Source organism: Monodon monoceros, unplaced genomic scaffold (genome assembly GCF_005190385.1).
Source record: "Monodon monoceros isolate NGI ecotype Baffin Bay Population unplaced genomic scaffold, NGI_Narwhal_1 Super_Scaffold_7, whole genome shotgun sequence".
NCBI classification, from domain to species: Eukaryota; Metazoa; Chordata; class Mammalia; order Artiodactyla; family Monodontidae; genus Monodon; species Monodon monoceros.
Window position 1 is genome coordinate 10,350,584 of NW_021703784.1, and position 27,215 is coordinate 10,377,798.

Below are 27,215 nucleotides of genomic sequence, written 5' to 3' on the forward strand. Positions count from 1 at the left end.
TTGAACTGAAAATCAGAGTTGATAAAGATCTAAGGGGAAAAAAAAAGGCTGAGAGGCGATTGGATGTAGTGGTCAGGAGTATGGGCTCAGGCATTAAATTGCCTGGGTGTGGAATTTGACTGTGCCATGTGCTAGCTCAGTGATCTTGGGCAGGTCGCTTGACCTCTCTGTGCCCCAGTTTCTCCATGTGTAAGGAGTGATGATGACACTAGAATGTACCTCATAGGGTTGCTGTGAGGCTTAAGTGGCTTATTATGCATAACGCATTTAGCCCATTGCTTGGCCCAGTATAAATGCTATATAAGTGGTAGCTGTTATTGTTTTTTTTTCTGAAAAGCAACAGACATTCTCTTCAGTTAACTACAACTATCGAATTAGTATATTTTGGTGTCTGTAAGCCTCCCAGTGTTTCCTATCCAAACCATGCAAAGATAATGAACTTGATGTCTTCACAAAGCTTGCTATTTTGTAGCAATTATTTTAATCTCTCTCATCTATCGTCTCCTTTCATTAGGTAATAATTATCATGACAAAGTAATAAAAAGGGTCCTTTAAAAATAGTTCTAATATTTCAGATGTCAAACAGCAATTACCACAAAAAGTTACTCCAAGACCTGCAGTATTTCTCACTTAAATGCTTTGTAATTATTTTCATTTTATTGATATGATTTAAACATTTTCTTTTCTAGACTCTAAGCTCTTTGAGGACAAACATTGTCTTACTACCCCTCCTATCTGTATTACTCTTCATGAATATTTTACTGACCTACAAATATTTCTTAAATGAATAATTAGGTTTTTTCTCCTTTTATTACAAACACAGGGGACTCTCAGTAGTGATATGCTTACCTCTTAGCAAAGGTGTCTCTGACACTTTAATAGATGATTCCTTGTAATTTCATCTGGGAATTTAAAAATCCTGTTTTCTACCCTCAAACAGTGATATCTGCAACGAAGAGAGGATCCACCCGAAGACTGGTTGGTGGTGACCATTCACTTGACACACATCCTCCAGTAGAAATGACTGCTCTCATCTCCCCTGTAGGTCCGAAATATGTTAACTGTGCACACAAGGAGGTGCTGGAGCATATTACTCATCCTCTATTTCTTTCTGTCTTTTTAAAATAAATTTATTTATTTATTTATTTAGTTTTGGCTACATTGGGTCTTCGTTGCTGCATGCGGGCTTTCTCTAGTTGCGGTGTGTGTGCCTCTCATTGCAGTGGCTTCTCTTGTTGTGGAGCACGGGCTCTAGGCATGCAGGCTTCAGTAGTTGTGGCTTGCGGCCTCTAGAGTGCAGGGTCAGCAGTTGTGGCGCATGGGCTTAGTTGCTCCACGGCATGTGGGACCTTCCCAGACCAGGGCTCAAACCCATGTCCCGTGCATTGGCAGGTGGATTCTTAACCACTGCGCCACCAGGGAAGCCCTCATCCTCTATGTCTTACACTAAATAACGTATTCATTTTTGAAAGCATTATTGTTATGACAGCAATAATACTCTTCTGTTATATAGTGCTGAAAAGTTTATAGAATGTCCTGTATACATTATCTGATTTAATCTGTACAGTAAACTTGTATTTTTATTGCTAGTTTATATGTGGCAATCTGAGAATTGAGAGGAGGAGGGGTTAACTGGTATGTGCCATGTGCTTTACATACATTATCTCATTTAACTGCGTAGCAGCCCTTGAGGTAAGCAGTAAGATCTCTGTTTTATTAATAGAAATCTAAGTTTCAGAGATGCTTAGTAGTATATAATACAACTGAGATTCAAACTCTTGTTTGTCTGGCAACAAAACTTATGCTCTTCCCACTATACCAGTGGTTGATATTGTAACCTTCATTCTATAGAATCTACTTCTTAGGACTGAAGTCACTGATTTCCATCCCCCCCCCGACCCAGGTTTATTGAGGTGTAACTGACAATAAAAATTGTATGTATTTAAGGTGTTCAATGTGATGTTTTGTTATATGCATACACTGTAAAATGGTTATCCCAGTCAAGCTAATTAACACATCCGTCACCTCACATGGTTACGATTTTTTGTGTGTAAGAGCACTTAGATCTACTCTCTTAGCAAATTTCCAGTATGCAGTATGGTATTGTTAACTATAGTCACCATGCTGTACATTAGATCCTTAGAACTTATAACTGAATACCCTTTGACCAATGTCTTCCCATTTCCCTAGCCCCCCAGGCCCTGGCAACCAGCATTCTACTTTCTGTTCCTGAGTTCAAGACACTGTCCACCTGCAGTACCACTAAGATCTGGCCATGCACATGATTCCAGAGAACATCCTGGGACAGCCTTTCTCTGCTTCCTTCTTCCCACAGAGAACTTGTACTTGGCTTTCACAGTCTTCTGTCTCTGGTGATAAACATGGATGATTCAGACACCATGTTGCATTGTTGTCTGTCGCTGTTTGCATTGTCTTGAACCAAGGCAGTGATTTGGGAATGGGCCAACCTTCTTAGCATTCTCATCATTCTTTCCCTGTCCCCTTCTTTCTAAACCTAATTCCTTTCTACAGAATGCCCTACAAAACTAGGATCACAAATTTGGCGATTTGGCTGGAATAGGAAGCAGAGAGCAATGGCTGCCCTGGCTGATCCTCTGACTTTCGTTTCAAGGACGTTCGTTCCAATATTCCCCAAAATGACCGATTTAACTAGATCTGTGGCGATGTGAGAATACTATAGAGAATCTTGCAAAAAAAAGATTAAGCTTGCCCCTGACGAAGCAGTCTGATCTTTGGATCCTAGTAACTCTGGTTGGAAGGTGGAAACACCAGTGTTCATTTTTGGGTCAGGGAGTCCTTGCTCAGTATGCTAAGAGAATTCATTTTCCTGGAGTGTTTTTCCTTTCAAGTCACGTTTTACTGCTGGAGTTACTCAGCGAATTAATAGGTATAGAAATGCAAAGCTCTTTTCTTATTACATTCTATCGATCTGATTGCAGTGTCATTAATTGAAAGACTAGGAAAATGTGATGGATAGTTCGGCTCAGGAGTCTACGTTCGTTTTGGCCCAGATCTGTTGGAAGAAAGCTGCGGGAAACTGACTGAAAGAAGCCGTTTGGTCTGACATGAATTCTTCTTTCTTTGTCAGTCCTTGTGAGAGCATTCAGTCCTAGTGAGATTTACCATGTGTAATTATGAACTGTTTTTACTCTTAAAGGAGAATCAAAACTTAGGATACTTATTTGTAGAGTTGGAAAGAATCCATTTCGTACCTGTCTTTTATATGTGACATAAAAAAAAAAACCCAGTTCTGACAGAAACAAATTCTGACTCAAAAATAAGGAAGTAGGCATTTTGCTCCTTAAGTAATTTCATTTGGAATATTGTGGTTGTGAAACATTATTTTCATTCATCGCCATTTCAACCATCTCATTTTAGTGGTGTGTGAAACTTCAGAGATTGGTATGTGGTTAAGGATTGTTTTTTAGAGTTTTTTTCTTTTTGGATTGTTTGACCTATAATCCCTTGGATTTCCCCCATAAATTTAAATTAACTTGAGAATTTTGTATATGTATGGATATGCCCATATATATATTTAATAAGTGTACTCTAATATGAAAAGTTTAAAGGAATCTTTTAAAATATTTTAATCCTCTATGTGAATGAAAAATCCCCAGGCTCGAACAAAACCATGTCAGATTATGTCTAATTTGTTTGCAAAGGCCAAGCTGGACTCCTTACTTTCTGCTTATACTTTAATGAGCTGGGCTGTTTTTCTCTTGTGCTTATTATTTTAAACGTTTGAAGCTTGACGTGAATGGGAGGAATACTAAAATTCAAAATTCAAAGCACATCCATATGACAGAAGACATCATTTGTCTCTTGCTTTTAATAAACGTTGTTTGGAGACGTTTCGAAGTTTAAGACATGTTACTAATAATACATGTCCTGCCAAATATTTTTTTATCTTTAGTCTGTGGTATTGGAATGGTCTTTCTCAAGGTGTGATTACTTCTCCTGGTTGTGCTTTTGGATGGTAGAATAAGGCATCTGTGGAAAAATAGGAAGTGAGCAAATTGCCACGCGGTGTGACCTCATTTTGGAACACATCTTGAAAACGCATTTCATGCTTTCTGAGCGCAGAGACAATGGATTGTGGTTTGGGGTCCTCTTAACTGACCTCTGGCTTGGAGAGAAACGTGGGCTGCTTCCTCTGATCATCAGCTCCTCTAAGAGTGCGAGAGAGGCTGCTCCCACGTTAGGATGTGAGCGCTGCAGCTGAGCGGACAGGCTGCCTCACCCCTGATATTATGTCTAAAAATACATCCTCGGAGAGGCAGGCATATGCTTGCGCCTCGGTATGGAGGAGCTCTCGCCTGTGTTCCTTGCTATACCCATCTAGATGCTGGAGTGAGAGATTAAATTATCCTAGAAGCCCTGCCAGTTTTCGATTTGCCATTGTCTCTGCTTCTTCGCCGCCTGTGAATGGGGACCCTCGATGCAGGGCTTTCAGAGACCAGCCGGTGCTGATGGGGTCTGTGACTCGCCGCCTGTGCTGATGGGGTCTGTGACTCGCCGCCAGCGCCTTCTCCTTCCGTTTTGCTCTGTCCCAGTCATGCTTTTCTTGCCTTTTTTGGGAGGCAGAGAGCACGGGGCAGAGGTTGCACTTGCACATTTCAACTCCGTTGTCACTGCCGTGGCTGTTACTCCCCTCAGCAAGAGCCAAGGAGCAAACAGGACGGTGGGTCACCTCGCCAGCTATTTAGCACCGTTCCCCTTCCCCTCTCGACATGGTTAGGATTTTTTTCTGTCTTAAGTGACAGGGTTTGAAGGGTGGCGGTGGCGTGTGTGTGTGGGGTGGTTCCTGAGCCTCCCTCTCTACCCGGCTGTATCTTGTTAGGGACCTGTTTTCTCCTGATTTCTACCACCTCTCCTCATTTTGAAAGCTTGCTAGATTCTCCATCCCTGTCCCTGCAGCTCAGTTTTTAGGGTCTGTTGTTGGAGTTTTCTCTTTGAGTGTTATCTCCAAATTTCTCAGCTTCTGTAGTTGCCTCAGAGGTTAAAAGGGGTAAAATGATTGTTGGAATCATTTTGTCCAGGAAGAAGGAAAGCAGAATTGCTCTTTAGAGTGACAGTGCTTAAGAAGAGGGATCCATGGTAGAGGGAAATAAGGTGGATCTTTTGCAGCCCTTGCCACAGCTTGGCTATAAATGCATGGCTTCAGGGAGACTTTCTGTCTTATTTACAGAGTTAGGAAAATATATTAACCTTCAAGATACCTCCCATACCTTATTAGAAAATAACTTCAATTCTAACAACAAGTGCTGAGGAAAGAAATGCAGCTTTTTATGCAACAGAAAAGAAGGGCAAAATCACAGATCACATCAGAAACTAAGTACACCATTCCCTTTGCAATGATCCGTATTCAAAAGTGAGTAAGATCCGCTGTTACTTATTCCTCCCTCTTTCTTTTGTATATTCAAGTTGACAGTATTTTCATGGCCTTGAAAACTGAAGGGCAAAGCCTTATTTTTCAAAAGGGTTGATTTTTTGAGGTTTCTGCAAAGTGAGATAAAAGAATTCTTTATATTGTTTCAGATGGTTTTCAGGATATATCTAGTGCAAGTTACAACAGATACATACAGTGTAAGCTGGTATTCACAACACGTGCAATTAACAGATACACACACACACACACACACACACACACACGCACACTTAGACACACTCCAGAAGAAACCCACCTAATGTTAAATAAAATCCAGACTTGAATTTAAACCAAAATAGTTTCATCTATTGTGGAGAAGAATTAGCCTTCTTATATGCTTTTCTACGGCTGAATACTTCCTTCTCCTTTCATCATTATTTTATTAGTTTCTTTCATAAGAGCCACTGAAATGGACGAAGAACTCTGTAGTTAATTTAAGTTCTGGTGGCAGTTCATTAAAATGGAGCATGGATCAAATATGTCATAAACTCTTATCTGTCACCCGGTATTTCCTTTCAGTTCAGCTTAATACATTTTATTTCCACTGATGCCAAAGAAACATATATGCCTTTAGACATTCCGTACCTAATTATGCAGCTGGATACACTAACAGCCTGTAATATTACGTAGGTTTGAGCGTTAAACAGGAAAAGGCACTGTTATTCATAGCCAGCAAGTTCCCAGGATCCAGCAAGATCCCGGTGCTGGAGTATTTGCTTGTCTTTTTACCTTTGTTCCTTCAGAGGCGGTGAAGGTCTCAGCTATTGCTGACTAATTGATAGTTGTAGTAACCGCTATAGGCTGCTTAGATCAGAATTGCATGCAGAGATGGGTCTTGATTCAAACACTGAGGAATGCACACTCTCACTTACTTACATGGGCAGAAAGTCTTCATACTAACAGAGGTGTGATGGAGACTGCAGGACATAGAAGAGAGAGAGAGAGAAAGAGGGGGTGGGGGGAGATGGCTGGCAACAAGTAGACCCCTGCAAAAGTTCTAAAATGCACGTGCAGACGCAGAAGCCTTTAGAACCATCCAACAATTCAGACACCCTTTTTTACTTCTTCTCTGCGGGACACCTCCATCCAGACTATTCACACACGCACACACACACACAACCAAAAAAAAAACAAAACAAAACAGGAAAAGGTGAGAGCCCTGCCATCTTAGCTCAGAATTCATCTGATTTCCTTTTTTCCCCCCTGCCTTGTATTCCTCCATCCATTGTCCATGCATCCGATGGCAGCCGCCCTTGCTATTGAATGCAAGTGTCACAGCAGGAGCAGAAAGAGGGTTGAGGGAAGGCTTTGTCAAAGCCACCGTTGTCTACTGTTTCTTTGCTTTCACTGCTCTGCCTTTTTTTTTTTTTTTTTTCCTGAGGCTGTCCCTTACTAGTGGCCTCTGTCCAGGAGGAGGGAGAAATTGCAAGAATTGGAAGAGTAGTAGAGGGTAGCCGTTTTTCTTGCACACTGTTTTGATAAACAGCTCAGCGATACGTTCCTGGAAATTAGGAAATACAGCAGGAGTGGGAGGTTCTGGTGGGAGAGTGAGGGGGCGGGGGTCTTTGGATATTGCTCCAGCCTAGATGCCAAGGGCAGTTTCTTTGCAAGGACTTTCGTGGTTGTATTTGTTTCCTGCTGCATTTTCAGTTTTAAATAATCATGAGAAAAGTCTCATTCCTCTCTCAGGTTTTCCATTTGTTTATTTTTTGTTCGGCTCAACAACTGGATGGAAATTTTAAGCCAGGCCAGATCTGCTGTTTGTGATTTGCTCAAATGTCGAAATCAGTTCAGCCTGAATTGGTAGTTGTCTTTTTCAGATCATTTAAGCTTGCATGTGAAATGTGTATGGTAACTTTCCAGTGTACGTTACAAAAAATGGTTTTGACTATCATTTGTATGGCTGTAAATCTTAGGATTATGCTGTTTTTCACCTAAACTAACCATAGCTGTTCTTTGGGGTGACATTTATGCACAAGTGATTCTCTTCTATGATCAGGCCAACTCCTCTGATAAATCTTAAAGCTGTCAAAGGTTACAGAGGCACACTCTCAAAATAGATTTTTAGGAGAGTATTTCAGATGGGCATTTGACATAAGCGTGAAAATACTGGGACTTTTTCTCAGTGACTTTAACGTCATATAATTTGTATTTCTTCAAATAAGTAAAAGTGTTTAAAACTGATTCTATATAGAAGGAATCAGAAGGCAGATTAAATTTGAATTCCGTTTTCCAAAAATTTTGCTAAAAAACAAACACATTTGCAAATTTTATAAGCTTTTAGCTTAGAAAAATCACATACCTATGTTAGTTCTCCATAGATTTTTTGTTTTTCCTTCTAAATACTGTACTATCTAGAAAAAAGTTATTCTAAGTTGATAATTTTTTTCTCAAGCCATCTAACTTCCGGCACGAGCCCAGCGCTCCTGGTTATTGTCAGAATTTGCTAAGATTCAGCATTTCAATTCCAAAATGTATTTTAAGTCAAAAGGGGGATATATCTGCATGCAAAGGAAGAAGTTTTTTCTTTTGAGGAGCCATTCCATTTTATGACACATGCTGTTGGGTTGATGTTCAGTATGAGCTCATGATTTCTTTCTTTTCCAAATAATGATTGTAGTCTGCATGTGAATTATAGGGGTAGAATACCTTCTCGGGTCCATAAGAAAACACCCTAAATTGGAAGTATAAGATCTTCACTATTATGAGCAGCCACTTTGGCACCCTGCAAATACATTCTCTTCCTTTCCATTTTCATTGCCTTGATTTAGGGGACTTGGGCCCAGCCACCCTGCCTCCTTCTTTTGTGAAGAGACATTCTGAAATGTCTATAGAAAGCAAACTTCTCCAAGAAATGCAGAGCGGGCCATGGTTTGAATGCAAGTCTGAATTTAATTGTGGCCACCCTGGTAGCACACTGTTTAATTTCCAGCACACATCTACATGAACCTACAGTAACTCTCGGCCAGGAATTGTGAACAAGGAAAATTTATCTGTGATAAAGCATATCTTTTCCAAGGAGTAGTCACTCGGGGTTGATTCAAAAGTCAAATTTAAACAGATGTTTCCATGCCTTTGTGTACTGGGAAATTGGCATTGCTAATTTGTTCAGAGCATTTTGGACAGAAAGAAATGGAGAGCTCCAACTTTTGACCAATTCTTCTTTGGTAAAGGGTGAAATGAGGGGAAAATGAGAGATATCGCAAGGCTGGCTAGCATTTCCACTTGAAAATACTAAAGACAAAGAGGTTAATGAAAGGCTCAGTGTCTCTACGACTGAAGTAGTGAATAACCCAGTCCCTTCTGCATGGCAGAACACTGCAATTCTCCACGGAGCTGGGAAGGATGCTCATCCCCATGGGAGGACAGACTGGGAGGGAACCCCATCTCTCAGCCCGTGCCCCCTGCAGATAGCTAATTTCTGCTGGATCAAATTAAAAGGAACAGCTAAGCTTGTGGCCAAGGTCAGTCCCCAGACGTTTTAAAGGAACAGGTTCATGTTCAACCATTAATCCAAATATTTCACAATATGGTTGTTCCAGTGGATATAAAACTTCCAGTGGATATAAAAATCATGCAGAAACCCCAACCTGGGCTTTTCTTGAAAATGGAAACCCTACCTCTAATATTATACGTATTGAGCACAGTGTGATCAAAATATTATTTGTGTCTTAAATCTCCTGGGCCCTAAAAATACAAACATCTTTAAAAACAAAAGGGAAAAATAGCATCTTTGGCATGTTAGAAGAACAACTTAACCAAGTATGAAGCAAAAGGTCACAGGTGTGTGTATATGGAAGATAGGATATAGCTCTTCTACTTCTCTTCACCCGTATGCCCTCAGGCTGATTTAAAATAACCACTAAAATGGCAGGGTATGGTCCAAAATGCAAAACTCATTTTCAGTCCTCTCATTCATTGAAAACAGTTTCTTTTTCAAAAGCATATACTCCATTGAGATGCTACAGTTTAGTAGCAGACATACCTTTCAAGGGTTTATTGCTTTGTAAACTCTTTTAGATTTGTATTTTCCCCTCCAAATTGGGAGAACAAAGTGGAGCTGCCCCTTTTTAAGTAAATAGCACACCTTCCCCTACCTAACCGTATGAGGCCTCCAGAGAGAAAATGCTATTTATTTATTTATTTATTAAAAAAAAAAATTTATTATTTTTTTTCCGGTACGCGGGCCTCTCACTGCTGTGGCCTCTCCCGTTGCGGAGCACAGGCTCCGGACGCGCAGGCTCAGCGGCCATGGCTCACGGGCCCAGCCGCTTCGCGGCATGTGGGATCCTCCCGGACTGGGGCACGAGCCCGTGTCCCCTGCATCGGCAGGCGGACTCTCAACCACTGCGCCACCAGGGAAGCCCGAGAAAATGCTACTTAACTTCCTTTGCAGTGTAGGGTTCCTAGTCCTCAAAAGAAATACGACACACATTAGCACTGGAGAAAGTCTTCATTTTCCTAATCAACCAGCACAACAAACTGTCCTTTTGATATTTTGGGAGGCAAACAGAAAGCTCCTAATAGTTTGGTAAATTAGCAAAGAGGTGGCATTTGGATATGGTGTTACATGTTCAAGGAGTTGTGTTTTAAAAGAAGCAGATCTGAAAAATGAGGATTCCATCAATAGAGGGATGCTTTGATGAAGCTCTATTTTCTCCCCAGATTTATTTTTCTAAGGCAGGGGGCATGTAGGCACTAGTCCATTTATATAAACTTGCTAGGCTAACTGTACATGTTTAGGATTTCCTTGAAAAATAATTATCTTATTTTGACAGTTGGTGTTTTAAGGATAGCATAAAACTCCCAAGAATATTCTAAGAGAAGTGATGTGATAATCCAGGGCTGGATATTTTTCCATATTCATTTAATGTAAAATTCTATGGAAGAGAAACAGTGATGATTTGGCAACAGTTCCTCCTCTACTCATTTCTCTGAGTGTAGATCTGGAAGGGTGGAAGAGGAAGTGTAAAATGCCTACCCCAGAACTGCTAACAAGAAAGTTTGTGGGAGGGTACTAAAAGGGAATCTAACAAGGAACTATATTCAATATCCTGTAATAAACCATAATGGAAAAGAAGATGAGAAAGAATATGTGTATTACTGAATCACTTTGCTGTACAGCAGAAATGAACACATTTTAAATCAACTATATACTTCAATAAAATAAATTAAAAAAATAAAAAAGAATCTAAGATTAGGTTTCCTTCAAAAAGTGAGCGATTTTGTAATGCCTCTCAAACCTTCAGTCCCTTTACCTAGAGTCCCCATCCCTTCGGGTGTTCTTATCCCCACACTTGCCCCGGCCACTGGCAAGGTAGAACTAAAATAAAGCCCAACAGGAGTCACAAGTGCCTTGACCCCAGTGAAAGCAGCTCACCGAAGCATAAATCAAGGACTCATAGAATAATTGTTCAACCTTTTGGAGGAAACAGGTTACTGTTACTGCTACAAAATCTCCTCCCAAAAAGCTAAAGTCATTTGACCGTCACAATCTAATTCATCTTCATACCTTTGAAAACGTTTTGTTATTTTTTCCCCCCTGACATAAGGGGACACTGAGGGCCAAAGGGAGTTTTGGCTTATCCAGCGTTAAAAAGCGCATGGTACTGAATCCTGAGACAAAGACCTGATCTTCCTAGCTCAGCTCCTTGTGCCAGCATGCATCACTTTTCAAGGGTACACTTGAGATCTCAGAGGAATTCAGTGGCTGCTCTGGGTTGGTTGGTGGGACCCTACTACCTTTTAAGAAGTTAACAATCAAAAGGAAAAGTTGTTTCAATATGATGCACCTGGCTGGAACCAATTTCCTTGTAGAGAGATTCAACCCTTTTGCCCACTTGAGACATTTTGAATAATTTAGAGCTTTCTTTACACATAAAGCATTAACCAGGTAGGACCTATGGACATTAAGATGGTTAATGCTAGAAGTGTTGAAACTTCTCAAAATGTTTGTTTCCTTTCACTCCTTGCAAATCTGAGAAATGATCTGAAATGGCAACTCAAGTCTGTAGCGTGGTGATCTTAACTAAGACCTGTCCTTTCTATATTAGGACTAGTTATTTTGGATATTCCAGACCACTCCATTTTATACAAGTGAACTTCAGTTGTAGGGATAATCAGTCAGAATCATTCAAGCCCAGACCAATCTTTTTTTCTAGTGTCAGATTTCACAAAACTAGTCTGTACTGTTGCCTCAGTTCTTGATTTCATTTTGTTCTTCTTGAAGCCTTAAAATACTGCATTGCAGCTAATCATACAGATGACCTCACTGCAGAAAGAAAATGATCTATCCCAGATCATAGAATTTTAGAGTAATCATGATTCTGGGGACGTTTAAATACAGTGATAAAATGTGAATTAAAGTTCACTTATATCCTGTGTCAGGGTCATTATTTTCTGCCTCCAAGTAATTTCATACCTAAACCTACCTGGAAGAAACTCTAAAATTTTTTGACATCTCTGCTATTGTGATATATGATGATGGTGGCCATGTTTTGCATCCCTCCTCCCAGTTGATGTGCTATGATCAATGTTGAGCTTGTTCTTTTTATTTAACTCAAGTTAGTGTAATTTCCCAACTTCTAGGAAAACTATTTCCTCATTGGTTGCTCATTACCTGACTTAATGTTTTGGATGATGGTGTCAGCTAAGTTGTGCCCAGGCATTCAAGAATCGTTGGGTAATTTATAAACCTGTAGAAGCATATTTGTGTTGTTTTACTTAAACAGTGGAGAAAAAGAGAGCTTTTGTCATGTTTGTGCTTTCTAAAAGCATGGTAATTATTATTACTGCCTAAAATGAAACCCACCACACAGTGTCTTCCTAACTTTTATTTTAATAATAGTGTGAGATTGGATTTATTTTCATAAATGTCATGATATTTTAGTTTAGTTTTTAAAAACAAAATTCCAAAACCCTTCAGTTGCGGATAAAGCAGTGTTTTTCATTATCCAGTAGGCCTGTGTATTATGGTGATCCGACCCTCAGCTTTGTTGGACTAGAACTTATCACATAAGTAGACATTATTTTTACTCCTGGTTGAGGTTAGTATAGCACATGCCATTCTGGTGAACACATCGGGACAGCTGGAGAGGAGGGAGATGGCTGGTCCAGAGAAATAAGCTGGGAATTGCAAAGTGACAGATGCAGCCTTTCTAGTGACGTGACAAACCATCCTGAAAAGCAGGATATATACAGGATGACAGTTGGAGTTGGGGGATGGCCACTGATAGACTAAATCCCTCCTTTCCTGGAAACACAGCTGAGAGGGACACTGCATCCTCTCAAGGCAGGCCTAAACTTATTCAGGAATATTCAATAAGCATGTGTTGATGGACAAATATTTTGTTGAATGTTTGCCGTCAGTCCAGGACTGGAGGAGATGTTGTTGAAATTGTGAGAGGGGTAAAAGATGCGGTGAGGGTCCTTGAAGAGCTTATCACCTGGAAAGAAATCACCAGTAAATTCAGTTCAGTTATTCCAGAACCTTGGTGGGTGGAACTATTTGTCACGCACTGTGCAGCATGCTACAGGGCAGAAAAAGATAAAGACATAGTTCCCAGCCTTAGTGTACTCACAGTCTTAGGTAAGGATATGAACTCAGAAACAGGCTTTTGCAGTAGAAGGTGGTATTGGCAGTGCGCTGTGGTGGCAGAAGAAGTCACTGCTGCTGCCTAGAGCTGGTAAATGCTTACCGAGGGGACGATATCTAATCCGGGTCTTTTTAAAAAAAATTTTTGTTGGAGGATAGTTGATTTACAATGTTGTGTTAATTTCAGGTGTAGAGCACAGTGAAGCAGTTATACATATATCCACTTCTCTTTTAGATTCTTTTCCCATACACGTCATTACAGAGCATTGAATAGAGCTCCCTGTCCTACACAGCGGTTCTCATTAGTTATCTGATATTTGGTAGTGTGTTGATGTCAATCCCAGTCTCCCAATGTATCCCTCCCCCCCTTATCCCCTGGTAACCATAAGTTTGTTTTTTACATCCGTGATAATCTGGATCTTGACTGAAGTGTTATTAAGCGCCCAGTAAGATTCCAGACTCTTGCTTGAGGCTGTGGATTCAAAGAAGGATAAGACGGTGTCTGTCTTTGAGGAGTTCACGGTCTAAATTAGAAGACAAACGGGTTATGAACCCCCCCCCCCCACGACACACACACAGAGTAGAATAGGGTGTAACTATAACAGAGGTATAAACAGTTACTTAGGGGACCACAGGAGGGACCCATATCCTTTTGGAGGGAGTCAAGAAAGATGGCCTACCCGAGCTGTTACTCAATAGATGAGCACTGTGAATAGAATGAGATGAAGGTGTAGAGAAGGGAATAACTAACTCTGCCTGGAAGAGGGTGAAAATTGGTGAAGACTTTGTGGGGGAGATGGCATTAGTCTGGACATTGAAAGTCAAGTGGGATTTTCCCAGGTAGGGATAGACAAGAGCAGAAGGGAATCCCAAGAAGATGAGGTGGCGTGAATCAAGACCCTGGGTTGTGGAAGGGTGTGGTATGTCTAGAGGTACAAGGTCAAGTTTGGTTTGGCTGGAACCCATGGGGCATGGAAGGAATGGGGGGAAACCCAGTCAGCAAAGTGGCCTGTAGCCAGAACGTGAAAGCCAGACTAAAGAATCTCTTGTCTGTTTGCTTGTTTCTGAGAGGGAGTGAGGAGCCATTATAATTGGAGGTTTTGGAAAGTAATTTGGGCAGTAGAGGGGGAAGGGGTTGGAGAGGAGAAAGGTTAAAACAGTGGTTCTCAGCAGTGATGGGCAGTGTATCAGAATAACCTGGGAAGCTTTTGCAGGATACACAAGCCCAGTTTTTTCCTTAATCTTCTGTCTTTTCCCTCAACCGAGTTTCTGATGGCATATGAGGTGATGGGAAGGTAAATAGGGGTATTTTGAAAAAGCTTGGGGGGTGATACTGATACATTCTGCCCTCTGCTATTGCATTACTCTTACTCTTAAGTCAAGAGATGCTCCAGGAAGGCTGAGACAATGGAGATGAGAAAGGCTGATTTGAGGGATGCGTGAGAGTTGGAATTAATAGGATGGATTGGAGGAGGCTGTGGTGGAGAAGAAACATGAAAAATACTTAGGTATCTAGTGCGAGCAACTGAGAAACTATAGACTGAAGTGAGCTCACAAAGAGGAGAAGGTTTGACAAGATTGTGGACTCTACTCGAAGTATGTAGAATTTGAGGTCTCTGGAGGCATTTGGTAACATATAAGCTGGAGTTCAGGAGAGTTTAAACCACACACACCCAAGTCAATTATGCAGCCGGAGAAAACACCACATCAGTGTTTTTTAAAAGGCAACAGAAAACCAGAGACAAGGGAGATTGTGTTGGCTGGAGCAGACAGGTATGTCTTTGTGGAAAAGTGGAATATGAATTGCATCTCAAGGCATTAATAGAAAATTCAACTTCAAGCGATGAAGAGATTAAAAATGGAGATTATGTGCCAAAAGGTATGGGGTAAGAAGAAGAATGCTGTTTCAAAAGGGCAGGACAGTAATATAAATGACTTAATAATAGAACCTAATATACCCTCATTTATTTTTCACTCCTAGAAGGAGCCGTTATTATTCACAATTTATAGATGAAGAAATGGGTTCAGAGAGGTTAAACAAATGACCCACATGAGGCCAAGTGGAACAGTGGATGCTTTAACCTAGACTCTTGTTCTGATCCGTGAGGTTACGTGTCCTTAAAGGCAGTGTTCATTTCTTATATGTTGTTAAATACCTCCTGGCTAATGTGTAGCCTGAAAATAGAGTAGACCTGCAAAAGATATCTGTTGAATTACAGAAACGAATCAGTTCTTTTGTGCGTCAGTTTATAGTTATTTGCCATCTACACTTAAGACTAAATGTGGAATGTAACATTATAGGACTGAACAGTACCTTAGTAATTTTCCAATCCAACCAGCTCACTTTATAGAGGAGGAAATTCATTCTCAAGAAAGGAAGTGACGTACCTGAAATCTCACACCCAGTTATTAGCAGAGCTGAGCCAGCACCTTGACCTCGATTTCTGTACCCAAGGCTTTTCTCTTGTAACATTCCATCCCAGGGAACCATAACACTTCTCCCTCTTCTGAGCTCTCCAAAGCTCGATGGAAATGAAAAACATGGATAGGACATAAGAGGTGATTTGATAGGTGAGAACTTTGACTGTCTTTCTAGCCATCCCATCCAATCTTGTATTTAATGGCATGAATAAGAGAAAGCTGACACAGAAATCAGACGCAGGAAGTAATGAGCAATTCTGATGAGAAAAGAACAAGCGTAACAGTGACAAACAAAGGTTAAGTGAAGTAGAGACTTCTTCCGTGTGTTGTCATGGAATGCTGTGGAGTCACCTGTGTTTTGTTATCTTTTAAGTGCAAAACATGGTCTCACCTACCCAGGACAGATGAGAAGAAATACCATCCCAGGCTAGAGAACTGATGAGGGAGCGGTGCAAGGCATGGTGGAAAGGGTCCAGTGCTGGGAGTCAGGACCCCTGGGGATGCTCATGAGCTGTGTGATTTGAGAGACTTTGCTCTTTCAGGTTTCTTATCTGTGAACGGGAGGGTTAGATTAGGTCTGTCTAGCTTTTGTCTGTCACTGGAGCTCTCAGCTAAACCTCTGCCCACAGCTGACGAGCCCCTCCTTGCCAGCGAGTGGGTTGGGGCAGTGACTTGGGGCGGCTCTGCAGTGTTGTGGATGCGGGCTCCTAGGGGTGAGCAGAACCCCTGGGGCTGCAGGAGCATTGAGCGTCAGCCTCTGCGCTCAGTCAACACCGTGTGGGTCCCCTTGGCTCCTCTGTTACCTTCAACTTGAGCTGCTGGTGTTCAGCGGAAACCCCACCTCAACCAGTCAGCAACGGGGAGCCCCGTCTTCTCACCTGATCCCCGGCAGCCTGTCCCCGGGGGCTCAACTCTGCTCTGGGCCTCTGCCCTTTACCTACATTCTGGATAAGGACCATTGCTAGATCTCACTCTTTACCTACGTATCCCATCCTGCCTCTCGAGTTCTACCCCTTTGATTTTTTTTATGGCTCATTTTTTTTCTTTTAAAAATTTTATTTTTTAAATTAACCTACGGTGAAACTGACTTGCTTGCACAGTTCTATGAATTTTAACACGCGTATACATTCATGTAATCATCACCAAAAGCAGGGCACAGAGCAGCTCCATCAACTGCAGAAAATTCTTTCATGCTCCTCCTTCGTAGTCATCGCCTGCCCTCACCCCCAGTCCCTGGCAGTGCTGAGACGTTGATCGTGTTGTGCAAATGGAATCATGCAATGGAACTTTTTCTTGAGAATGGCTTCTTTCACTCAACCTTCGAGGTTCATCAGTGTTGTTGTATGTATCCATAATTGGTCCTTTTTAAATTGCTGAGTGATTTTCCAGTGTATGGATGCAACACATTTGGTTTATCCGTTCACTGGCAGAAGGACATTGGGATGGTTCCCAGTTTGGGGTGGTTATAAATAGAGCTGCTATAAATATCCACGTACAGGTGTTTGTGTAAACATAAGCTTTCCCTTCTCTGGGGTAAACGCTGAGAAGTCACAGCGCTGGGTTGACCCCCTGAATTTTGATCACTTCCCACCTTTGAACTGGGTTTGCCCCTCCCGTTGGATTTCTGATACTGGACTCACTCTGCCGCCTTCCCTCTTCCTCAGACGAGCGGGCCCATCCACCAGAACATTTCTGGTTCCCTCTCTTCCCTCCCGTGGTCCTCCTCTTTCTGGCTAGGAGCTGCCAGCACATAATAAAACTGGAGCCCATTTTGATTAGTCTAAATCTTTTTCGGCTCTGAATTTGTGGTGATTTTGATTATTGCACCAGTTTTGTAGTGCCCTCTGCTGGCTGATTCACAAAGCCGGCTTTAGGCCTATGCTAGGGGAGAACTTGTAGGTGCCACGGGAAAAAGAAAAATAATTGGGAAGGGACGTGGTTGTGGCGCACTGACATTGTCGTGACAGCCTGACGGGGACTCTTCCTGTATTTGATGCTACACATATAGAGAAATGCTGTAATATTTTTGTGGAACCCTCCAATATTGTGCCTGTCTTCTCAATTGTGGGCAAAGATGGGCTGTCTGGAAAGCTGGACTCAGCCTGGAGCCTGTTACCCACATTGCTATTTTGTGAAGATATCCGCATACAAATGACTCAGATCTAAACATTCAGAAATGCTCTTGGAGGGCCATCTGGTTCTGTTGGTTCTAAAAGCCTCGTTCAGCCTGGTAGATGGATCCAGTACAAAAGATAGTGAGGGCTCTTCATTCAGGTTTAAATAGGTTCCACTGACCAAGAAGAGAAGCAGCCTTTATAAAATAGCTGGTACTGATGCTCCCAGAGCCGGGGGACGATGATTCTGCCTCGTAGGTCAGCGGGAGTCTGATAAATATTTAATTGATGATCATGCACTTGCACGGAGGCTTTGGAACACACACACACACACACACACACACACAGAAACACAATTTGGTATCATCATGGAACACGTGATAATTTGATATCTGAAACAGGCTGGGAATTAGGCTGACCCAGCACGTCAGGCAGTGAGGTCTGTCCGAACCTCGGGATCCTCGTGATGTGTCACATTTAATTCGTGAAGACAGCGCTGCCAGCCTTGCAGTTTGAATGGTGGTGCTGATGGACTTGCCATTTGCACTCGCTAGCTACTGGCCTTTCTGATCAAAGGTATGGCCGTACATTCTGTGACCAAGGGACAGGGAGTGTCTCCTCTCTGGGAGGCTGACAGGCTTGGAAAGGGAGGGAATCCTGGGCTCTCAGCCTCAGCCTTGCGCTCCGACCACCTCCAGACAGAGACTGGGCATCTAGGGAGGAGGATGCTGGGTACCGGGGAACATGAATTGGAGGCAGCCGCATCAGGAAGCAAAACGCATGACATGGCGCTCGCTCCTTGATTAACCTTTTGTTTCTCTGAGCTTTACCTCTCTCATCTGAAAGTGGCACCAGGGGAGGTGTGCTGGCGCTTGTGCTTTCTTTAGTTTATGCAGACAAAACCACAGTATATCCTGTACTATGACGGTGTAATTCATACTTTAATGCTCTCTCACTCCTGAGGATGTCAAGTTATCGGAAGCAGGGATTGCATCTTACTTCTCTTTACCCTCCAGCTCAGCACAGCACTTGGCCCAAAGAAGAGGCAAAAAGGGAGCTTGGTGAATGCTGTGGGTAGAGGTGTGGCTTTTTAAGGGCATCCGTGAGTTTCATGAAGTTTATAAATGTTGGGACTTTGGGAAAATCATTTCACCTTTGCCTCGGGTAATTTGTCTTTCTCGTGTGCCCTCTCAGTAGAGACGCCGGTGTTCCACATCCTGTTGGACTCATCTCTCCAGGACGGTAGCGCTCCGGGAAAAATTCCCTACCGAAGGGGAACCAAGAGCCTGGAGGATCTCTTAGAAAGAAACCGGTAAGTCTTTACCGGCCATTTTCTAAACAAATAACTACAAAGTTCACCTCAGTATCCGCTGTCCTCATCTGAGAACGCCAAGTGAAACCTCTTAACAGTCAAGAGTAAAAGTTAATGATGTGGAACTTTTTAGTTTGTCCCACTATGTCTCTCCTATGACAATGGCACTTAAAATGATTTCTAACTGTTAATGGAGAAATTTTGCGTGATCGGTTTTTATAAACCATCTGGTGAGGCTTATGGTCTGCAAGGAAGACTTGGCAGGACTCTGCAGGTGACCAGCTTTCTTCCACACGGGCTCCCCTCTCCTCTCAGTGTTCCACACTGTCACAGAGTCTTCACATTTTTGTGAGTGGTTTCTATCGGACCCTAAACCTAGCCTGGTCTCTTGCGGTGTAGCTGGGGCACCAGAGACTTAAGTTACCTCCTGATAAGTTTACTGATGATGGTGACTGCAGTGCCTGTATTTTTAAAAATTTTGGTAAAATATATATAGTATAAAAATTACCATCTTAACCATTTTTAGGTGTTCAGTTCAGGGGTATTAATTGCAGTCACATTGTCACGTTACCATCACCGCGGTCCGTTCACAGAACTGTTTTCATCTCACAGAAGTGAAACGCTGCACTCGTGGATCAGTAACTGCCCATTCCTCCCTCTCCTGCCCTGGCAACTACCATTCTACTTTCTGCCTCTGTAAATGACAGGTGCTCTAAGTACTTCATAGAACTGGAATCATATAGTATTTGGTTTTTTGGTGACTGGATTATTTCCCTTAGCATACTGTCCTCAAGGTTCATCCATATCGCAGTGTGTATCAGAACTTCCTTCCTTCTTGAGGTTCAGTAATATTCCATTGTATGTATATATCACATTTTTTTTCATCCATTCATCTGTTGATGGACACTTGGATCACTTCCACCTTTCGGTTATCGTGAAAAATTCTGCCATAAGCACAGATGTACAAGTATCTCTTCAAGACCCTATTTTCAATTCTTTTGGGCATGTACCCAGAAGTGAGATTGTGAAATCAAATGGTAGTTCTATTTTTAAGTTTCGGAGGCACCACCACACTGTTTCCCACACTGGATGCATCGTTTTACATTCCGCCAACAGTGTGCAAGAGTTTTGATTTCTCCGCATCTTTTCTAACACTTAAACTTTCGGTTTTTTTGATAGTATCCATTCTAATGGGTGCGATGTGATATTTCATTGTGGTTTTGAGTTGCATTTCCCTGATGATTAGTGACGTTGAGCATCCTTTCATGTGCTTATCCGCCATTTGTATGTCATCTTTAGAGAAATGCCTATTCAAGTCCTTTGCCCATTTTTGAACCGAGTTCTTTGTTTTGTGGTTGAATTGGAGGAGTTCTTTATATATTCTGGATCCCTTATCAGATACACAATTTGTAAATATTTTTCTCCATTCAGTGGGTTGCCTTTTCACTCTGTTAATCGTGTCATTTAATGCGTAGAGGTTTTAAATTTTGATGTAGTCCAATTTATCTCTTTTTTTCTTTTTCTGTTTGGCTTTTGATGTTACATCCAAGAAATCATTGCCAAATCCTGTTTCAAAACTTTTCCCCTACATTTTCTTCTAAGAGTTTTACAGTTTTCGGTCTTACATTTAGGTCTTTGATGTATTTTCTGCAGTGCTTGTTTTTACCCCTTCCTAGACACTGAATTTCTTGAGCACAGAGACTGTGGCTGTTCATCTTTTTATTCTTAGCACTTAGAATATACCTGGCACATAGTAGGTGCTCAGTAAATTATAGTTGAATGAAACAACTTTATCAGACATGATGAGACTAAATCAAAGACTATATTTATAGTGATTTGCCATTTCCATAATAATAATTATAGCAGACTGTCTTGGGGACCCAAAAAGAAATCTCTGAAATAAAAAAATGTCATACTGGTTTCAAGGGCTTTTTGGCATTTTATTTATTTACGTTTTCCTGAGGATGTTTAATGGCATATTTGAATATTTGTCACACTAATTGTGTTCTCATCACACTTGACCCCTAGTGCCTTTCTCATGAGCTCTGTGCACAGTGAGCCACCATCATGATGAAAACGATTGGTCAGGGTTGTTCTACCGTGCATGTGGGTCCCTGAAACCCTGCATCAGCCAGTGGAGGAGGTGGGCACTGGATTGCTAGCTGGCCTTGGGAAACTTATTCCACACCTCTGTGTCTCCCTTAGTTTCCTCATTTATAAAATAAGAGTGTCTACAAGTTTCCTTCTAGTTCTAAAATGATGAAAGTTTAGGTATTGGTGATTGATAGGACATTTCAAATAGGAATAGAAATTCAGCCACTTCTGGGAAGAAATAAAGACAAGATTCACCCCCATCCGGCCTCTCCCCGAGAACCTTCCTGCCTCAGAAACGACCTGAGAGTTGGGTAGAGAGACCGCTGTGCCACCTTTGCAGTTATGTTTCTGCTTATGCCACATGTGAAGACAGGGAGGGCAGGGGCTGAGTCGAAAACAAAATTCCTATTATAGTTGTTGTTGTTGTTGAATCAAGGACGTCTTCTCCGCATCTCAGCCATTCCAGAGCCAGTTGTCCTGTGCCTGTATATGTGTGAGGCACAACCAGCTGGAAAGATAAGAGAGCTCTTGTTTACACTATTAGCTGAAACCAAGAGTACCATGCTATGCCCCAAACCCCATACATCCCACACGTTTCCTGGGTGGGTTTCTGTCATGGGAGAGGCAGTTACAAGTACAGCCTCCCTGGTGGACACCCTTGCAGGAGGTCGCCTGAGGTGTACCAGTGTCTGGCTCTGAGGCCTGCCTCTGCTGTGGCCATCATTTGACCTTTCTGAGTCTGGGTATCGGGTCATCTTTACGGTGCCAATCAAACAGCAAGGCCCGGCGAGGGCATCAGGGAAATCTGGGCTCGCACCTCTACTATTTCCATCTGAATGAGGTTTGGGAATGTGACTTACCCTCACTGGGAATGGGTTTCCACAAGTGTAGGGGTTTTATCTGCTGTTTTGCATAGAGAATTGGGTTGTCAAAAGAAGGGGCAAAACTAACTTCTACTGAGCACCTTCTGTGTGCTGGGTCCTGTGTTACATGTTTATATAAATTATCTTGTTTAATGCTCAAATGGCTCCATGAAGGAGCCATTGTTAGACTCCTCTTAGGATGGGAAAATTGGTGCTTGGAGGGTTGAAGTGCCTTGTTCAGAGCCACACAGCTTATACACAGCAGGAACAGGACTCCAGCGCACATCTAAGTGATGTGGGTCTAAAGCCAGTGCCTTCCCCACATCATTAGACCTGGACGTAGAGTAAAGTGAGTGTGTTCTGCACTCATGGGGGCCCCGTCTCCCCCTCCTTCCTCTGCTCACGGTGCTAATTTGCTTCCCTTTCGGGCTCCTGAGAAGGGGAGCTCTCTCAGCCTTTGAGTCTTCTGGCCTTTACCTTTGCTGAAGAGCAGATACCCCCTATTTTCCCCAGAAGCCATGTTTTCAAGCAAATGAAGTAACTTTTGGTTAAATTTGGGGGGTGGGGCCAAAATGATCCCCAATACAGAGATCCAAGCACAAGTAAGGTGCATCTACCCGTGCTCCTGCCTTGAAGTCATTTCCTTTCCTCCCTCTTCCTTTTCCTAAACATATTCTTCAAAACCTCGTTTTCCTTGGGGGCCCTGGTAAGTGTGATCATGTCCAGATTTCCACGCTGGGGTCTGGGGTTCACAAAAGGCCAAGTTGACATCCATTCTGCGTCTGGCTTATTTGATGCCAGAGGAGTGCTGGGGTCTCCTGAGAAGCCAGGAGAGATTTGCTTCCTGCAGAGGTTTGGATAAGCCCCAGCTAATCTCCATGGCTTCTTAAGGGCACACCTGCTTGTCTGCCAGCCAGCAGCCTCCTCGCTCATTTCCCGTGGGACAGCTGGGGCCAGAGGGCCTCCAGAGAGCCTTTTATCCCCCGCCGACCCACCAGGCCCCCCTTAGCAGCACCTGGGTCCACACAGAAGACTTCCTTTGAGGGGAGGTTGAGACGTCCCTCCCCGAATGGGATCTGGTGCCCTTTTCCTTCCTTCTAAAAAAGCATTTAATTCAGGCTTTATCATGCATGGCTCAAACTTTATCTCACTGGGGTGAAGCTGATCTGAATTAGTTTCTGGGCTGCTGAGCTGTGAACACGTAATAGGTGCTCAGTAAATAAAGATGATGTCTGATTATGATCTGCTTGGCATCCAGGAAGGATACACTGTCAGCTTTCCCTGTGTTTCATCCCCGGAACGTAATAGTAACACTGATAATATTAAAATGGCAGAGAATTCAAAAGTCATTTCTGTTTAGCTGTGGGAGTTAGAGGATCTCTCCTCCCTCTTTTCCCAATGAAAATTGCAGAAAGTGAGAATCAAAACAATGGATACTTCCTTTCCTCCCAAGATGGACTCTCCCCTGGACCAGCAGTGGGCACTGTGCATGCCCTCACCCCATCTTATTCAAGCACAGTAGACAGCTGTATCAATAAACAGCTATATCAGAAGGGATTGAGAAAGAAACTGAGCTTTTCGTTTCTAAAAGTTTAAAATTTTAGTTTCTAGTTTAGTTTCTAGTGGGTATGTGTATGTGCCAAGCTTTTTGTGTAGGTCATCTCAGTTGGTCCTCACAGCACCACTTTGAGGTTGGTAGCATCATCCTGATTTTAAAGATGAAGAGACTGAGGTACAGAGAAAAGACTTGCTCAACTTCACCCAATGGTGAAGTCATGGTTCTTCTTCAGATCTGGATGGCTCCCAGGTCCCTGCTCTTTCCCTTTCACTCTGTGTTTCCCAGGGGTGGAACAATCGTGAACGTATTACATCTGCTCATCTGAGATCCTTTCCCAAATAGCCATTATCCACAAAAAGTTCTTTGGACATGAAAAGCTTCTCACTAAGTCTGGAAATGTGGAATCAGCTAACCCAAACCTTCAAGTAATTGGAATGATTCTTGTATATTTCAATTTTAGTTGAAAGAGAGAAAGGAGTGGCAACCTACTTAGTGTAGGAGTTTACACAAGGCGTTTACTTCTTGGATGCACATTTATTTCAGTATGATTTTTTTCAGCTCAATAATAATATACCTTCTGCTCTATTGAACTATGACTTCTAAAGTTTAGAAGGATGACCCAGAGGTGTGGCAAGGGCATACATCATTAAAGAGGACCGAGGAAGAGCATAGAAGGAAAGAGTACTGATTTTGAAAGTCTTAAGAACATGGGCTTGAACCCCCATGCAACCCATAGGTCCTGGCTCTAGGCAAATCCATCACGGGAGCCTTCAGTTCCATCAGCTGCTAGGTGGGCATGTAGTGCCTTAAAAGGTTGTGAAAAGTCAACGAGATAGCATGTGTATCAGTCACCTAGTGCAGGGAATGTGCATTGTCCCTGCTCAGGAAATGCTAGTTTTCTTCATAAAGCAGAAAGTTGATATTTAACCACAAGTAAAACAAAATGGCTATTGGTCACTTAGAATTTTTCCATTTTACTCTTTGGGTAGCATCTGTGAAATGGGTCAGGAGGGCTGGGGAGACTCAAGACCATTTCCCTTGGCAAAAGCGCCCTGGGAAGTGTGCTCCTGATGCGGGATTTATATCCTGGCAGTCAACTCTCTGGCTCCTACATTATTCCTGCTTCCGTCAGTGTAGGTCCTCACAATGATAGGCCCTATGTTGAACAACAGCAGATGACAACAAAGATGTCGAGGTCTGGTAACCCACAGTAGAATTTACCAGTTTATTGCTTTAGCTCAACAACCCAATTTTCTCTAAGCAGACTCAGTCAGGGGAAGCAAATGGGGTAGTACTGGGCTGAGATCTCCTTGCTTTCTACATTTCTCTATAATCCATTGTTTTATGCCTCCACTCTCTGCCTAAGTATCTCACTCGCCTTCAGAGGCATTTGTTCTTGTTCCTATGAATCCAGACAGGCCAAGTGTGCGCCAGGAACCCTGACACCATGAAGAACGAGAGGAAGAGAATGGCCTCGAAACATGTTGTATTTGCAGATGGGTCCTTAACACCAGGGTTTAGATTACTGTCTGACTTTATAGCGAGGCCGACCTTGGTGTGAATCCTTGACTTACTGCTTACAGTCTTTGAGCTTTAGTTTCCCTATTAGTCAGATGTATCTGGCTCATGTAATAAGTTCTCAATACATTTAAGTCATTAAATGAAATTTGCTTTCTGTTTATCCTACTGTTAATAACCTCATTTAGCTACCTCCCAGCCTCTTCTGAGACTGACGTGTAGTTTATCCCCGTCATTCTAAAAATAGTTCACATTATCAGTGTTTTCTCCTTGGATTGGCCAGATGGGCACTGCACTCTTTGGGGCTTCTCGGTTGAAGACAACACAATACTGTAACCATCCCTGGCTCTTGCTTTTTCTTTCCTTGCCTCTCCCTCATTCTCTCCCCCCAAGGAGGCGGGGGAGTCCCAGTGACAAGGTCGACATGGCAGATGTAGGGCTTCCATCAGGAGTCCTGCCTGTGGAGGACATTTTATTTAAATTTGCAATGATTTGCTTCCTACTGCAGATGCTTCTCTTTAGCGTTATTGATCTCCTCTTTCTACTGAGCCACGTCAGATGTCTTTGACCCTGGTTTGCACCAGGAGCAGTAGAGGGGCCGCCCGAGACCGTCTGGCATTGTGATTGAATTCAGTTCCTCTTTATGTTTGCATAGGCCTTTTTCATTCTGCCTTGAAATGGGTTGTGCCATTGCAGGTGGGGTCCAGAGTCTGCATCCTTTGTGTCACGCCTCTCAATATAGTAATGGCTTCTCTCAGGATCAGAGTCTCTTTCCTGGATGGATCAGCCTGTCCCAGGGTGGGAAGGACTCTCAAAGCTTGGGTTTCTTCTCTAGGAAATTGGCCAATATAGTTTCTGAATAAAAGTAGGAGGGGCCTGGAGAAGACATTATTTAATGAGCACATATAAATGGAAATGATAGCATGAGATGTGAAGGAAAGGGGAATAAAGACTAAAAGTAGGGACGCCATCTTCTTTCTTTTTTCTTAGAGTTGAAAGTTTTCCTGAATTATCTCTAGGGCTTTAGCGAGAAAAGAAGTCAGGGGAATTGTGTCTTTACTGTTTTATATAACCCATCCAAAGAACAGCTAAAAATATTAGTCTTCCCAAATCTCTCTGGCCCATCACACTGCCCTGCTCCAGCATGCCACAGCCCGTGAACTCAAGCCCATTTCTTTTCTCTTTTATTCTGGATCCTGCATGATAACCCAGGACACCTGCCGTTTGTGCTGTCTCACGATTACTGCTTCTGGACACGTTGAAGCCTTGAGATCCCTCAGAGAGAAGAGTAATAACCCTGGGGGAGATAGAATAGCCCTGCTTGAAGCGTTTAATTTTCATAAGAGAATGATGATAACTTAAATCAGTAGCAAATATATTGCAGAGAAATAGGCCCCTGGTCCACAGAGAAGGGATCAATAAAGGCTCTGCCAACATGGCGAAGTAAATCAGGGAGTTGGGGTAATTACTTAAATTTTCTCAAGAACCTCTGCTCAGAAGGGGTTTAATTTGATTGCTTGCTTTAAATTTATTGTCCCCTCAATTCATCAACTTTATCAGATTTGACTTGTGTAGGCCCAGTCTCCTCTCTCTGTCCATTTCTCTCTCTCTCTTTCTCCCCGCCCCCTTTCTGTCTCTCTCCCTCTCTCCCTCTCTCTTTTCCTCTGTGTGTGTGTGTGTGTGTGTGTGTGTATTTTTCTAGGCAGCCGGAAATTGAGTGATGATCCTCTACCAATAATCTCATCCTTAGTCTAAACTTCATTTCCTTCCAGGACTGACAATATTATCAAAATTGTTAACAAATCAGTGTGTTAAATTACGGTTCCTAGGTGGTGAAAGACACATAATTGACTATCACACCATTACCTTTAGTACAGTTCTTTCTGTATAATATAATTATTTTATGTTTTTGCTGGCATGGCTAGCACCAAGCATCCCAGTACATCACATACACTCTGTTGCTTTAATCTGTTGCCATGACAACCTCAACATTCTCCCACAGCAACAAAATTTAAATATGTATCTATGAATCTGAAGAAACAACTATAAGATTAAATAAAGTTCTACTAACATCAGTCTGTTTCATATAGCATTCAAGATGATTTCCATAACAACAATTATTGGATATAATTGCATGAGATGTAATCCATAATTAATCTTTCCTGGAGAAGTACAAAGTAATCAGGTTCTTTCATAGGCAAATGGGTGAATGCCCTATTCAGTTATTCACCATCTTTTGAATGTCTATGTATGCCACTGTGTTAGGCTTATGAAATTAGTTAGGGTACACTC

General features: G+C 42.3%; 1 long non-coding RNA gene across 1 annotated transcript in view; it reads left to right on the forward strand.

Moving 5' to 3' along the window:
• LOC114886923 overlaps positions 1–27,215 on the forward strand; it is a 166,484-nt gene that overhangs the window by 67,179 nt on the left and 72,090 nt on the right. Inside the window, exon 2 of the long non-coding RNA XR_003791449.1 lies at positions 18,773–18,890. This is a non-coding gene — a long non-coding RNA (uncharacterized LOC114886923). The remainder of the gene's footprint in view (positions 1–18,772; positions 18,891–27,215) is intronic.